At 41.9% G+C, this 14,581-nt stretch overlaps 1 long non-coding RNA gene across 1 annotated transcript; it reads right to left on the bottom strand.

Annotated features, from left to right (window-relative positions):
* Positions 1-413: 413 nt before the first annotated feature.
* LOC122215005 lies at positions 414-11,021 on the bottom strand. The gene is made up of 3 exons (XR_006200189.1): positions 10,970-11,021; positions 10,245-10,457; positions 414-593 (listed from the first exon to the last, which is right to left on the bottom strand). It is a non-coding gene; the product is annotated as an uncharacterized LOC122215005 (long non-coding RNA).
* Positions 11,022-14,581: the final 3,560 nt, after the last annotated feature.

Here is a 14,581-nt window from a genome sequence, read left to right as displayed (position 1 = left end):
AAATATACAGAAATTCAGGCTCCACCAAAGGAGGTTCTGACTTAGCCTTGGATGGGTCTTGTGCCTCAGTGCGTTGAAAGGGTCTCCTGGGGGTTCTATTGTACAGCCAGGGTTGAGAACCATTGCTCTGGAGTGAAGAATGATCTTCCTGGAATGAAACCGTGGTTCCGTTTCTTGCTTGTATGGTGCACACAATGACTTCTCAGCACCCCTCTGGGTCCTAGCCTGGGATACATGACATATGCATTTCTGTGGATTTCTGGGAGTGCAGATGCCCTCTTCTGGGCGTCTACTAAATCCAAATCAGAAGACTTTAAGAGCTCCATGGATAGTGCCCACCCTGGCTAAGAACCACTGATAATAGAATGCAAAGTCCAAATTGCTTTAATATATCTTTCAAGACCTCCCCAGAAACTGACTCGAGCCTTCCACAGTCACTGTCTTGTATGCTTGCCAATGTTGCACCTTATGAAACCAGTTGTATTTCTCGAAACCAAAACCCTCTCTTCCCTGGATTCCAACAGTAGCTCACCCTCCTTGTTTCCCTCTGCCAAGCCATGCCTTTTCTGCCTCATCTGCAGCCTCCTATTCCTCTGAAAAGGAAGCAAATAAATACGGAGGCTCTTAGTCACAGTTTGCCATCCAGTGTGCAATTTGACCGAATTGTTTTCACAACTTGATGCTTTGGTACATGCCCCACTCTCTCTAAGACTATCTTCTCTCCCCCAACCTTTTCCAACGTTTTAAAAATTCCTATTTATGGTTTAAAATGCAATTCACTTTCCTTCTTCTCTAGAAAGTCGGTAGCAAAGTTGGGCACACCCTCCGTTATGTAGTTACGGTACAAGCCTTGTTAAAGAGTCTTTTATAAGTGATCCCCTATTTCCCTGTCTCCACCCAGTGAACAGTGAAATCCACAGGATAGAAGGAAGGAAGGGGCCTTATTGAACATTGTGACTGGGAGAATTAGTATTTGTTAAGTGACTGAATTTAACAAGTACTATCGTGGGCCCACTGTGCATACGAGTTCATGCTATTTAGATGAATTCAGTTATGCTATCTAACTTGTTTTGCTGTTGCAAGATGCGATCCTATTTTTCTCATGTTTTAAAGGGAACGAGCATTTATTCGCAGATTTCTTCTCAAAGGTGTAGGAGAGTTAACTAGAAGAATGGTTATCGAGTTTGTTTAAATCCTTAGAAACCTTCGAGGGGGGCCCGGGTGGCTAATTCGGTTGAGACCCCAACTCTTGATTCCAGCTCAGGTCGTGATCCCAGGGTCATGGGATTGAGCCCCACGTCAGGATCCATGCTGAGTGTGGAGCCTGCTTAAGATTCTCTCTCCTCCCCCCGCCCTGTTCCGAGTGCAATCTCCCTCTCTCTCTCTCTCTTTCTCTAAAATAAATAAATAAATAAATAAATAGAAATAAATCACCTTCAAAAAAGGCAAAACTACAAATTGATAGGAGATGCCAAACAAGGTTAATCCAGTGTGGGGGAAATGGAATAGTTACTATCAGAATCATTGGATATGTTGAAAATAGAAGTCTGGAGCTTTGTTGTTTGGGGCTTCACCGGTCTGAACAAATTTCTAAGCATTCTTTTGGCTGAGTCTAGTTAACATTAAAAGTCCAACTGTCATTCGGCTAGGAGGGAAGTGTGAGAATCGCAGCGTTGGGACACCTGGGTGGCTCAGTCAGATGGGCGTCTGACTTCAGCTCAGGTCACGATCTCTCAATTCGTGAGTTCAAGCCCCTGTGTTGGGGTCTGTGCTAACAGCTCAGAGCCCGGAGCCTGCTTAAGATTTTGTGTCTCCCTCTCTCTCTCTGCCCCTGCTCTGCTTTTGTTCTGTCTCTCTCTCTCTCTCTCTCTCTCTAAAAAAAAAAAAAGAAAAGAAAAAAGAAAGAAAAAAAAAGAAAAGAAAGAAAGAAAGAAAAAGAAAAAGAATCACAACATTGACTCAGCACTATAATTTTAAAATCCAGAGGTAGTAGTTCACATATTTATTGCTGTAAGGAATGAAGAACCCCGCAGGAGGATTCCAGGCTTAAAGACAAAAGGAAATAAGCACTGGCCTTGAGGGAAATAAAAGTTGTATCGGGAGTTAATAATGATGACAAAAATACTCCAGGTAATATCTGAAAATCCTGGGGAGTCACACTGAAAATAATTCTTCTTCACCAAACAACAGGAGATTGTAAGCGCTCCTAGAGAATGATGACCATAATACCACCACCACCGACAACAACAACTGCTACAACAACAACAATAAGAACAACAACAGCAATAACAACCGACTTACCCCTGTAGGAGAAAATAAAGGTATACAAATTTCTCAGATTCAAACATAAAAGACTGTATACCAAACAAGAACAAGTTTAAAGGATCTAGATGTATCCCAGTTTTATAGACCAGCTGCATTAGATAAAAAGAAGGGGTAGATGTCTTCTTTACTCAGCAATTGTTTGGTTGGTTTGCTAATTGCACGGTCCTTCACTAGGAGCTATGAGTGCTTCAGACAAATAAACATCATTCTTGCCCTCAAGGGGCGTGAAGCACAGACCATAGGCAAGATGCCCAGATACAAACAAATTGATGTGTGGTCAGAGAGTCTGTAACTCTTTCAGACAAAGGCTTGTTAAGGTCACTATTCTTTGGACAAGGGAATGTGAGTGGGGAGAGGACAGATTAAGTAAGAAGAATGCAGGAAGATTAAGTACGGAGGGTCTTTGGGGAAGGGCGGCTATATTGGCCTCATTATGGATAGGGGTTCAAGATGAGGCTGGAAAAGAGGATAAAACCTTCAAAGACAGCCATGTAGCTTACAAATTTGTTTACAGTAGTCTGTTGGGGAGTCTGGGTTCTGGTCAGGAGAATGACAATGACGGAATCAGAGGTATTTGGTGGTGGTAGGGGCGGGGAATTAATCTGATAAATGTGTGTAGAACAGACCAGAACAGTCAAAAGTTGGCCACTAACCAGAGCAGAAAGAAGGCTGTTGTAACAGTGCACAAGTTACTTAATTGGGACTTGGATTAATGACGGCACTGCCAAGTCAGATGGCCAGAGAGATGCCTCCCAGGTCGATCAAGAGGGAAGGAAAAATTAAAGAGATAAACTTTGAGCATATGTAATCTGAGGGAAAGGCAGAGCACTGACGTGAGCTGTGTGGGAGGGAGAGAGGAACCTTCAGGCAACAGCAGAGTTGAGGGAAAATGTTTAGTTTTTACTCTAAACATGTCAGTGAAAGTTGGTCCCTTGCCACAAAGAGGTAAAGAAGCCAGTTAAAAGACAGTGATGGAAGGAAAGAAGGAAAGGAATTAAGGGAATAATCTACAGGAGGCAGAAAAAAAAATAAAATCAAAATTCAGGTGGTTCACATTGACTTGGGGAGAGGGAGGATGCTTCTTTCTACATGACAGAAGAAAGGGAGGAGAGGGTGCACAAAGACGGACCTTAGGCATTTAAATGACCCCGATGTAATAAAACAATTGAGCTCTTGTAACTTAAGGCTATAGCTATAGATTTGCAGGATTTTAAAAATAAGAGACCAGAAGGAAATAGACTTTCGAATTGAAAAGAAAGAAAGAAAGAAAGAGAGAAAATGATGTCTTCATCTCGTGCAGTTTCCTTTGTCAAATGCTACAGATGTTAAAAACATACTAGGGGCGCCTGGGTGGCTCAGTCGGTTAAGCTTCTGACTTCAGCTCAGGTCATGATCTCGCGGTCTGTGAGTTCGAGCCCCACATCAGGCTCTGTGCTGTCAGTCCAGAGCCTGGAGCCTGCTTCGGGTTTTGTGTCTCCCTCTCTCTGTGCCCCTCCCCCACTCACGTTCTGTCTGTCTCTATCAAAAAATGAATAAATGTTAAAAAAAAATTTAAAAAAATATATGGGCACCATGGATGTCAGCGTGGGACCGAGTAAGGTAAATGAGCTGAGTTCATTGCACTTCCAGATCTCTAACAGACATGTGAAAATGTAGGGTGAGCACACTTCCAGTTATTGAAGTGACCGAATTGTAATTCTGAGGACAAAAAAAATAACAAAGTTATAAGGAAAGATGTGTGTCACCATCCTTATCTACGTATTTTCAAATCCAAAGAAGCTAAACGTGTTGAAAGAGACAACAACAAATAAGTGACTCTGAGAATTCTCGAATCGGAAATACGCAGAGGTCATTTACTTCACTCACTGCAGAAATGCACTCATAATACTGCTAATAAATGAGTGCCCAGCAGTGGTCTGAGTGATTTAGAATATGGGAAGCTCACTCACTGTATTTCTAGAAACAGCATTCTAGTTGGAAGTAGAAGTTTCCTTTACCCATTTACTTGGAATCTTCCAGCCATTTCTGGAGTAAGGTGGAATAATACATCAGCAGGTAGTTGAAGAAGATAGTTGTGCCTCATCCCCTAGTGTCCTAATCTCCATGCTACATGTCCCTCCACCCAGTCCTCTTAGTGAGAGGACCTTCACCAACTCAACACTCTCCCCAGATGAGCTCAAATCAGTCTTCTTTCAATATGGAGGGGGACCCCACCATTTTGACGGACACAGGCTTCAGCCAGCTTGCTCCCCACCTTGATCCTGTCTCTATTTCTACAATGTCAGCCTGCAATTTTAATGGACTCATTGTTGACTCATCTGGTATGGAGAGACTATCCAAACATTCCGTGGGCTCCCTTGTATGTTGCACCTTCTCTTTCAGTTAGGTTGGGGGCTTGCAACTAGGTTGGGTGAAAGGATTCTGAACAACAGTGAAGTGTGTCACTTCCTGGCTGAAGTAATGAAGAGCCAACATTGTCCCGTCATCTCTCTCTTCCACCCTAGTGGCCACCTTAGAGGTCTCATGTTCAAAATGGACAAGGGCCACCTGACTCACGTGACCAACTGATTATTTTATTGCTAAGCTACTGGTATTGAGGGAGTGATTTGCCTATATATATATATATATATATATATATTTGAAAATATGTATTTGCTTTTTATGCACACCGCAACCTATCTTGATCATGATCAAAAATACCCACACCATTTTTCATATGAACTTCTTCGGAGCTTGATCTTCTTCCTTTTTTTTCTGTTTTAACTTGATTGACATCTTATCCCCGTCTTTGAGACAACAAGGAAAGAGATACTATGTTTTCTGTGTAAGGGTTCCCATGTACATTACATGACACATCTATAGATCCACTTCCTGGAGCCTCCTTTCCTTGCTTTCTTACACTCACATCAGATCCATCAACATACTGCTTATTCGAACTTCAAACTCCATCTCAGTTCCATTCACATCTCTTTTACAAATCACAATCCCCTCCTGCACCGCTTACTAACTGACCCCTCTTGTTCCAGGCTCGCTCTTTCTTCCTAAGCAATCTCTTCAAAGGAAACAACCATGTTTCAGAAACGTAAATCAACGGATCCTGCCTGACACTCACCAGTGGTCTCTGTGAGGATTTGATAGAAAGATGTGGAAAGAGGAGAAAAAAAAAATAAAAGTCCTAATGCAAAATTAACAGGAAGCATTTCACCTGTCTCTCTAAACTTGAAGGCAGGAGCTGTGATCTTCATGGAAAAGGTGTCCTGTAGAACTCACCCCAAAGATAGCAGTAGGCAGGCTGCCCTGAGAAGATATGGTACTTAGAGTACTTCGAGAAAACCACTGACAGACCTAAGTGTCAAAAGGAACCCAACATGGGGCACCTGAGTGGCTCAGTCGGTTGACTGCCCCACTCTTGATTTCAGCTCAGGTCATGATCCCATGGTTCCTGGGATTGAGACCCCCATCAGGTTCTGTTTGGGATTCTCTCTCTCTCTCTCTCTCTTTGTCCCTCCTGCTCTCTCTCTCTTTCTCAAAATAAATAAATAAACATTAAAAATGACTTAATTGAAGGAATATGTGGACACAAAAGAACGGTGGTCATTTGCAGTAAGGGTACATATGCTGAGAAGGTGTCTGTAGACAGGAAGCTGGCAATAGTGATCAAAATAGGAAAAAATAAAAACGCTGAAACCGCAAGAATTAGTGAGGTACGTGGAGAAATACAGTATTTCACTGCATGAGGTGGTGAGAAACAAAACAGCATAATTTGGTAAACAAATGTGTTATTTTGTAACGTCTCTACAGTTCATCCACATGCTGAGCTACCACTGCTCTTAAAATACGCCTACCAAGATTTAAAAAAAAAATTTAGTGTTCATTTATTTTTGAGAGAGAGAGAGAGAGTGAGGAAGGGGCAGAAAGAGAGGAAGACAGAGGATGCGAAGTGGGCTCCGTGCTGACAGCAGAGAGCTCGATGCGGGGCTCGAACACACAAACCATGAGATGGTGACCTGTGCCGGAGTCGAAGACTTAACCAACTGAGCCACCCAGGCGCCTCCCCGTCTCCAAGATTTTTTTTGAGAAATTATGGGCATTGAAGAGGGCACTTGTTGGGATGAGTTTTGGGTGTTGTAGGGAACCCAATTTGACAATAAATTATATTTTTAAAAATAATTAAAAAAAAAGAAAAATTATTTTGTCATCTTATTTCCCCTCCTTTTAAGGAATTTGAATATAAGATGTTTCCAAACTTGTCCTGTTTCAAAATGATTCAGATATTAATTAGCTCCACTGACACCACTTCCTCGACACCACTAGTCAATTTTCTACGGAAGTTTGCGGATCGTTCATAGCTCTTCATAGAAAAATACACTAGCAGTAATTTTGAACAAAGGGGTGATGGCTAATCTTAACCTTTTGATCCCACAGTAGCTGAGGAATTGAGAATCTTCATAAGATTGTTCCTGAAAACCTTGGTAAATTTTTAGGTTAAACCTTGTTGACGGGCGTTGTTTTTAACTCAGTGGTACATTTTATTTCACTCTGCTGGTGCTAACACCCTCCTTTCCAGTGGGTTCCACTCTGAGTGCCGTGGTGGCACCAGCCCTGTCCTGGACCATGACTTAAACCAAGAGAACTCGCTTTATATCTTCAGTGCTTCGCCTTTAACAACGAACTTCATCCTCAACTAAGCAATGGCCTTGTCTGGAATTTGCTAATTCCCTGCATTACAAATAGTTTTGCACAGGTCTATCCATCTATCTCCCCATCTTCTCTCTCCTGAGTTTCTGGTATTCTTGAATATTATGTTCAGAGCCTGGTCGTTACTATAGATTGAATATATTGTAATAATTGTAATAAGAGTAATAACGATATAATACTAGTTCATACCTACTGAGGACTTTCAGGCCCATAAGGCTTTTTATTACCTTGGGAAAACAAAGTACTGAATAAGGCAGGGCCAAGGTTAATAGTTCACTTATAATAATATCAAGCTGTTGGAACTATTTTTCTGTAAAGCTCTTGGCTTTCCCCTCGTGCTTACAAGTTGACTGCTGCAGCCCGAAGCATCCAGTCTTCAGACAACACCTCCAAAGTTAAGAAGGAAGAAAGAGAACTTCGTCTAGATATATCTTATCTCTTTATCAAAAGGGGAACAAATCTTCCCAGAATCCCCGACGGACTTCTCTCAGGCCCCCATCAGCCATAATGAAATCATGTGTCCATCTCTTAACCAACGTGGGCAGAGGGTAACGGGATTGCTACAGTTGACCTGGTCCTATCGAGTCTCATCCCCTGACACTGGGAGAAGAGCCCACTTTCCCTGAGTACTTCATTCCTCAAAACCTGAACAAAATCTGATTCTCTTAGCTGGAGATATTGAGAGGAAGCTCCTGGCAGAGTATTATTTGCCCCAGGTAGAGCCCATTAGTGTTCTCAATTGAATAAATGAGGAAACGGAGTCTTAGGGGACTTAAATCACCAGCTCAAGGTCAAATAGTAAGCATGTGGCAGAGATAGGACTTGAACCCAGTCTAGTTCAAATAACTTCAGAGCCCTCTCTCATCAAGCAAGCTGCTCTGGTTCTCAGTGAGTATGAAGCATGCCAACAATTTCAAGATAAAACCAGCACTTTTTTATTTCTAATCCTCCCCTGAAGAAATATTCTAGATCTTCCCTGAAGGCCTGAATTAGAGAAAGAGAAGAGCCATGGCACAAGGTCCTTGCAGCTTCCCTCAGTGTGTGGGAAAATGGAGTGGCACCTGCAGAGAGTGAGGCCAGCAGACAGGAGGGGCAGGGGAGGACCTCTCTGCCATACCCAGTAAAGAAGGAACACTCAGGCTCCAAACGGCCCCAGGGTCCCTTGATATGGCTCTGGAAGCAGTGAGATGTGGGTGAAAGTGCAAATAGAGTTCATAGGGCCATAGTATCTCTTGGAGGGCTTGCACTATAAGAAGGAAACAAATGTTCCGCATCAGCTCCCATGAAGCATCAGGTTCATGCAGTCAGCGGTAGTCAAGTGCCATCAACCTGCTCCCCTCCCATCCATGTGGCGGTGGTCTGTACCTTAATAATCTCTAATTCCTACAGAAGAAAAGACTTCAGATTCCCCTGGACAAATTTATCTATGCGTCTTGGCCATTCAAGACTTCTTACCACCTTATCCCTTCCCCAAGTGGCTTTCTTTCTAAGAATCAACTTGTAAGAATGGACCAATTCACATGAGTAGCCCCTAAGCTGATTTTGCCTAGCCCCTACCTATTTATGTTTTCTTATTATATTTTCTACAACCAGATGAGCCATGTTGCCTCTCTGCTCACAATAGTTTTATTTATCCATGAACACGTTCAATGGATGCAGCTAGTTCCATCATCTAACCATTTGCATGTGTGGGCGCACACCCATACACACATTCACACACACACACATAGGTTAGACTTTAGAGTGTACCACACATCAAAATAAGTCATGGGGTTGAAAGGTACAGAATAGGACATATGGTCAATGGTACTGTAATAGCGTTGGATAGTGACAGACGGCGGCTACCCTATGGCGAGCACCGCGTGACATATAGATGTGTCTGATCACTATGTTGTACACCTGAAACTAAGGTGAGATTATGTCAACTACACTCCAATGAATAAATAAACATAAATAAATAAATTACAAATAGATAAAAGTTTAAATGTGAGAAAAGAAAACAACGAATGTTCTAGAAAGAAAGAAATGCAAAGTTTATGTCATACTTTTCAAGGGGTGCCTCGGTGGCTCAGTGGTTAGGCATCCAACTTTGGCACAGGTCATGGTCTCGTGGCTCGTGATCTCGAGCACCTCATCAGGGTCTGCGCTGACAGCTCAGAGCCTAGAGCCTATTTCAGATTCTGTGTCTCCCTCTCTCTCTCGGTTCCCTCCCCCACTCATGATCTGTCTCCCTCTGTCTCTCAAAAAATGAATAAACGTTAAAAAAAAAATTAAAAACAAGAGTCAGACACTTAACCGACTGAGCCACCCAGGCACCCCTGGTTATTAGTTTCAATATACGAAGAGCTCTCTTATGCCTTAGAAGAGATTAGCAGCACCAAGGAAAAGGGTAAAGATTTGGAACTAACGAATTCACAGAAAATAAGCAAATTTTCAATAAATACATATGGAAAGGGTCAGGATTTTTGTAATTAAATAAGCACTAGTTAAGATTAGGCGTGAGTTTTTCAACCTCAAACTGAAAAATAAAAACCCCAATTATAACACCCACGTTGGTGAGGTATTATAGCTCTACTATAATGCAACTCTTCCAGCAATAAAACCATAAATTGGTGTAGCTTTTCCAAGTACGTAATTTGGCATACATTACACTAAAAAGTCTTAAATAAATAGATTGATATACCTTTTGATTTAATTATTTCACCTTTAGGACTTTCTCCCTAGGAAATTATTAGCTAAGATTCGCCTGCTGGATTTTTATTGCAGCATTGTTTAGGACAGGGAAATAAATAACCTAAATATTCATCAATAGACAGTTAAATTATTTATGGTACATAACATTAGTTGGAATGCACTGCAGCCATTTAAGGGGAAAGTAATAAAACGATTTAATTTTGTAGAAAATAGTTGCAATGTGTTGTTATTAACAAAATTGCATTCTTAAATACATTTTCAATGTATCTATGTTTATGCATATAAGCATGGTGAAAATGAAGAGTCTTTGCGTGTTTTTTTCCTTTTCTCCAAATTTTCTAGGATAAAAAAAAGGAGTACTTTTGGACTAAAACAAATTTATCTTTATCTGATCTATCTTTCCAGGCTGGCTTTACATATGATCTTCATAAAATGTTCTCAGATTTCCCCAAAGGGGGCATTCCTTCTCATGAAGTCCTATAGCACTCATCGCCTAGGAAACTCATAAAATATTTATGAAAACCCACCTGTTTTGTATGTTTTGTTGTTGTTATTGTTCTCTGTACCTGATTCATCTTCCTTATTTTACCATCCGTTCCTAAAAGGTGAGAACTTGACCTTTGTGCTTCAGTATTCTCCATAAAATACTTTGCAATTAATATGTGTTCAGTAAACTAAACCATTATAACGAGGTCGTCTCCTTTCATAAAGCTTTCTGAAATATTGTGCGACAACGAATCCTGAAAATGCAAGAGCAAAAGCGCTGATGTCCTTTTACCGCGCATCCTGTGACTCATACTGTCCAGTATCCAGGCCTCTGTATAGTTCCCGGCCATGTTGAGGGAGCTTGGCCATGTGACTTTTCTTGGCCAATGGGACATCAGCAAAGGCGATGCGCGCAAAGGCTTGATAAACACTTGTACAAACAATGAGGATTGCTTTCATGGGACACTACCACCATCATTTAAAATAATTCAACCTATCCAAATGAAGGGGCCACAAGAAAAGAACGAGATTGCTCCAGTCAATAACTTCAATTAACCGCCAGGCATGTGAATGAGGCCATCTTGAATCATCAGCCCCAGGCCAGACACCAGTTGAAAGTAGTTGATTAAGTAACCCATGGCCAAAGCCAGAACTGCCCAGCCAAACCCAAACCAAATACAGAATTATAAACAAATAAATGGTTGTTGTTTGAAGCCACTAGGGTTCGGAGCAGCTTATTATAGCTGACACACATCCTTATCATTACCTCCTATCCTTTCTGCTGCCCCAGCTGACCTACGTCCATGACAGGATATGCCTGATGGGTCGCAACACTCTTTCACATTGAGTCCTGACCTGACGTCACAATCCTTTTCAACCAGGACCCTGGTCAGCCCTTTCCAATCATAGGAGCTGACATGGAAGTTCGAAACTTTGCAATTCCTGAATAAGATCACACTTTCTCTTATCTAAACTGAGACAGACAAGGTTTTGAATAAGATTGGAAGCCTAAGTGTCAGATAGTTCCAGCACTTAGTCTGAGTTACATTATTTTTTACGACCAAAGGAGCTCTGCTGCTAATTCATCTGTCCATAATTATACTGTCGGATGGATAGCAACATGTATGAGGCTTGCCTCCATTTTATGGGTGGACTGGTATATAATGACCTCTTACTCTTGTTTTCAGAAGGAAGGAAGGAAGGAAGGAAGGAAGGAAGGAAGGCAGGAGGGAAGGAAGGAAGGAAGGAAGGGACTGGGCAACAGTTGCCATTTCCTATGTATTGTGCACACCCTTCCTTCCGTGTAAGCAAAGAATTTAACATCAAAATCAGAAAGTCTCAGTGGAAGCCAGTACGGTGGTCCAACTTTACTTCAGGCGAATTTGGCCATCTGCGCCTCACTTTCCTCATCTGTAAATTGAAGACTGTTACATCTGTCCCTTACAGGGATCTTATCGTAACAAATGGGATAATATACACGAAAACATATTCTTCAGAGGAAACTAGCTATAATTATCATAATTTAAGAGAACACAGAAATCAACTTGTGTTTACCAAAGTGTGATACATCTTTCAGTTGTTGTCAATTGAATTCCTACCAGGTATGGGAATTTAAATTTTGTTTACAATGATTTCAATGAAACCCTCATTTAGCTATTTTAATATCGGTCCAGCTGTTTTAACAGCAGTAATTTCAGTTTGGGTAGAATCCTATTCAGATAAATTATATATGTATTGGAAACTCTAGTGAGTGTAATATTTCTCTGAGAAATCATTTTGTTTTATGCCCTAAAAGGAAAACTCTCTGAAGTCAACGATAGTCTGTAAAACAAAAGATGTATCGATAAAATTTTGCAAATGAAGTTGCCATCTCTAAAACTGGAACATGTCTGCTTTTTAGCTTGAATTAAAATTTTAACTGTTATGACAGGTAAACTTTTTGGTTAACTGTGACTTAACAGAAACTTTTTCTTACACCAAAAACAAATGTAACATCCGGGGTGATTGACAAATCTGATAATCAGTTGTAAATCACAGAAATTTTGTCGCCAAAAGGTATCTAACTGATCATTTTAAAATCCTCTGGTTTGCTCTGCAAACTAAAATATTGGGGGGGGGGGGGTGGAAAGAAGAAAAGATCTCCAGGTCACTTCTTATTTTGCATGCTTAGTTTAATGCCTAAAGGCAGCAAAATAAAATAGAGTTGAGAAAATATATGTGTAGCTCAACCTCAACTTTCCCCTCTGTTTCTTCTCAGATCATTCTGTAGTTAAACCAATTTTCATATTCCTTTTTTATCCTGTGCAAATGTAGATCCCTGCTCATAAGTTTTGAAATCCAACCTGGATAGAAACCGTTTCATAGCAGCTTTCCTTTTTGGTATCGTTTGCCTCTTTCTTCTTCCTTAGTCTTCCCCAGCCCTGCAAGCATAGTTGGGCAAGACGTTAGTATTATTCATACTGTAGGGATGAAGCATTTGAAGCCTGGCAAGAGGACTTTGAATAAAAGAAAACCAGCAGAAGTAAACCCAACCATCTGGACATGTAGCCAAGGCATGGCCGGTTATTCTGGGCCACCTTCAAAAACATTGAGTAATGGAAACCTGGAGGGGTCTCAAAATCCTTTTCCCAAAGTGGTGTGGTTAGCATGTGGGTTGTTGGGCCTTGCTGACACTACATTGAGTAGCATCAGCCCAGCCACAAAATGGCTTCCGTTTGGGTCAGGGGCAAAAGCTGTGCTCCAGGAGCTGTGGCACGTCTGAAATCTTCCCCAACTTATTGTGTCAAAGCCCCACCAGTCAGTTAGTGAGCTTTGTTTCCTGGCACTTATTCTCTGCAAGACTCGTCTTCTCTCCATGGTCTGGAATTGCTTAGTTAGGCTTTGGCGGTGGGGGAGTGGGGGGGGGGGCGCAGAGCCCCTTTTGAGAGCCACTGAAAGTGCCTACTTTTGTCCCCAGCCCACCGTCTGAAGCCCAGACACAGATCCAGCCCCCCCTTGAACTGGTGTGCACCTGCAATCTCTTAAGGTGCAAGGCTCATGCTGCTGGGCCTGAGCAAGTGGAATCACTTAGAGTAACTGAGTTGCTTTAAAAGGAAGGAGTAGGCATTTTATAACAAGTGAGGAGATCAAGACTAGCTGCTCTTTGCGATACTAGATTTGACCAGTGAACAGCGGGAAGAAGGCTGAGAGAGGTAATCCAGCAGAAGCCATTGCCAGAAGAGCAGCACAAGGTGGGCGGGACAATGCCCGGACAGCAGTGTTCCTATGCCCAGGGATGAGCTCCCCTGCGTGTGTGTATGGGGGGGGTGGGGGGGCGGGGGGAAGGAACAGTTCAGTTGACCACACCATGACTTGTCTGAGAATCTCCCCACAGCCCTGATCTGATTCCCTCCGATTAAGCTTCTCTGACACAATGAAGCTCAGGCAAAACTTCCCAAACCTGCAGCCTGGCTCCTGTTGAACAAAGTTACTCATTGCCTGGGAGTATTCATTTTTGAAACAAAATCAAGCCACGTGCTCACTGTTAAAAAGAGGGAAGTCTTATGGTCAGGAACGGGTTGCAGTGTGCAGAGACTATGATGCTGGAGATACAGAGACCGGGTGGAGAAGGAAAGGACATCATACAAAGTGGCCTTGTCAAAAGAAGGTGTTCATTCTTGGAAAGCTGTCAGTCAACAATGTTAAATGTCTGCCTCTAGGCTCACCGCTTGGCCCCCAAGAGTCATGTTGAAAGCGTAAGGTGAGGCAGAAGAAAGAACCTGCATAGTCACCAATTATCATCCCCAAAATACAACGTTTGTTTTCTTATATGGAAATTATTCAGTTAGTCTCCTAAAACTAAAGTAATAACTTTCTTTTGAGAGAGAGAGAGAGAGAGAGAGAGAGAATCCCAAGCATGCTCCATGCCCAACACTAGGCTTGACCTCATGACTGCGAGATCATGATCTGAGCTGAAATCAAGAGTCGGATGTTCAACCAACTGAGTCAGGTAATAGGCTGAGGTAATACATTTTTAATGGAGAATTATTACAATACTTATAACTGTTCGCCACAAATAGGTCATTCTCTGTGATCCTGGTTATAAAAATCACTATGACACCATTCGGCATTAGAAACTGAGATTTGTGGTGATGACTCTTCCCTGGGCAAGGGCTTGTATGTGTGCCTGGAGGCTTGGCATAGGGTAATTCATCAAGGACGAGGAACATAAAACTATCCTAGGAGTTGGACCACCTGACGTATTTGAAAGGATTTAGACTCATGCCATCCTGAAGCTGGGACACCTGATCTAAAATGAGTACAAGGGACTGCATTATCATCTGGTCCATTTATGGAATGCATTCCATATTTGTAAATCTAAATCTTTGTCAGAAAGAAA

This window comes from Panthera leo, chromosome A3 (assembly GCF_018350215.1).
Source record: "Panthera leo isolate Ple1 chromosome A3, P.leo_Ple1_pat1.1, whole genome shotgun sequence".
NCBI classification, from domain to species: domain Eukaryota; kingdom Metazoa; phylum Chordata; class Mammalia; order Carnivora; family Felidae; genus Panthera; species Panthera leo.
The sequence above is the reverse complement of the archived record's forward strand: the minus strand, read 5'-3'. Positions and strand labels throughout refer to the sequence as shown.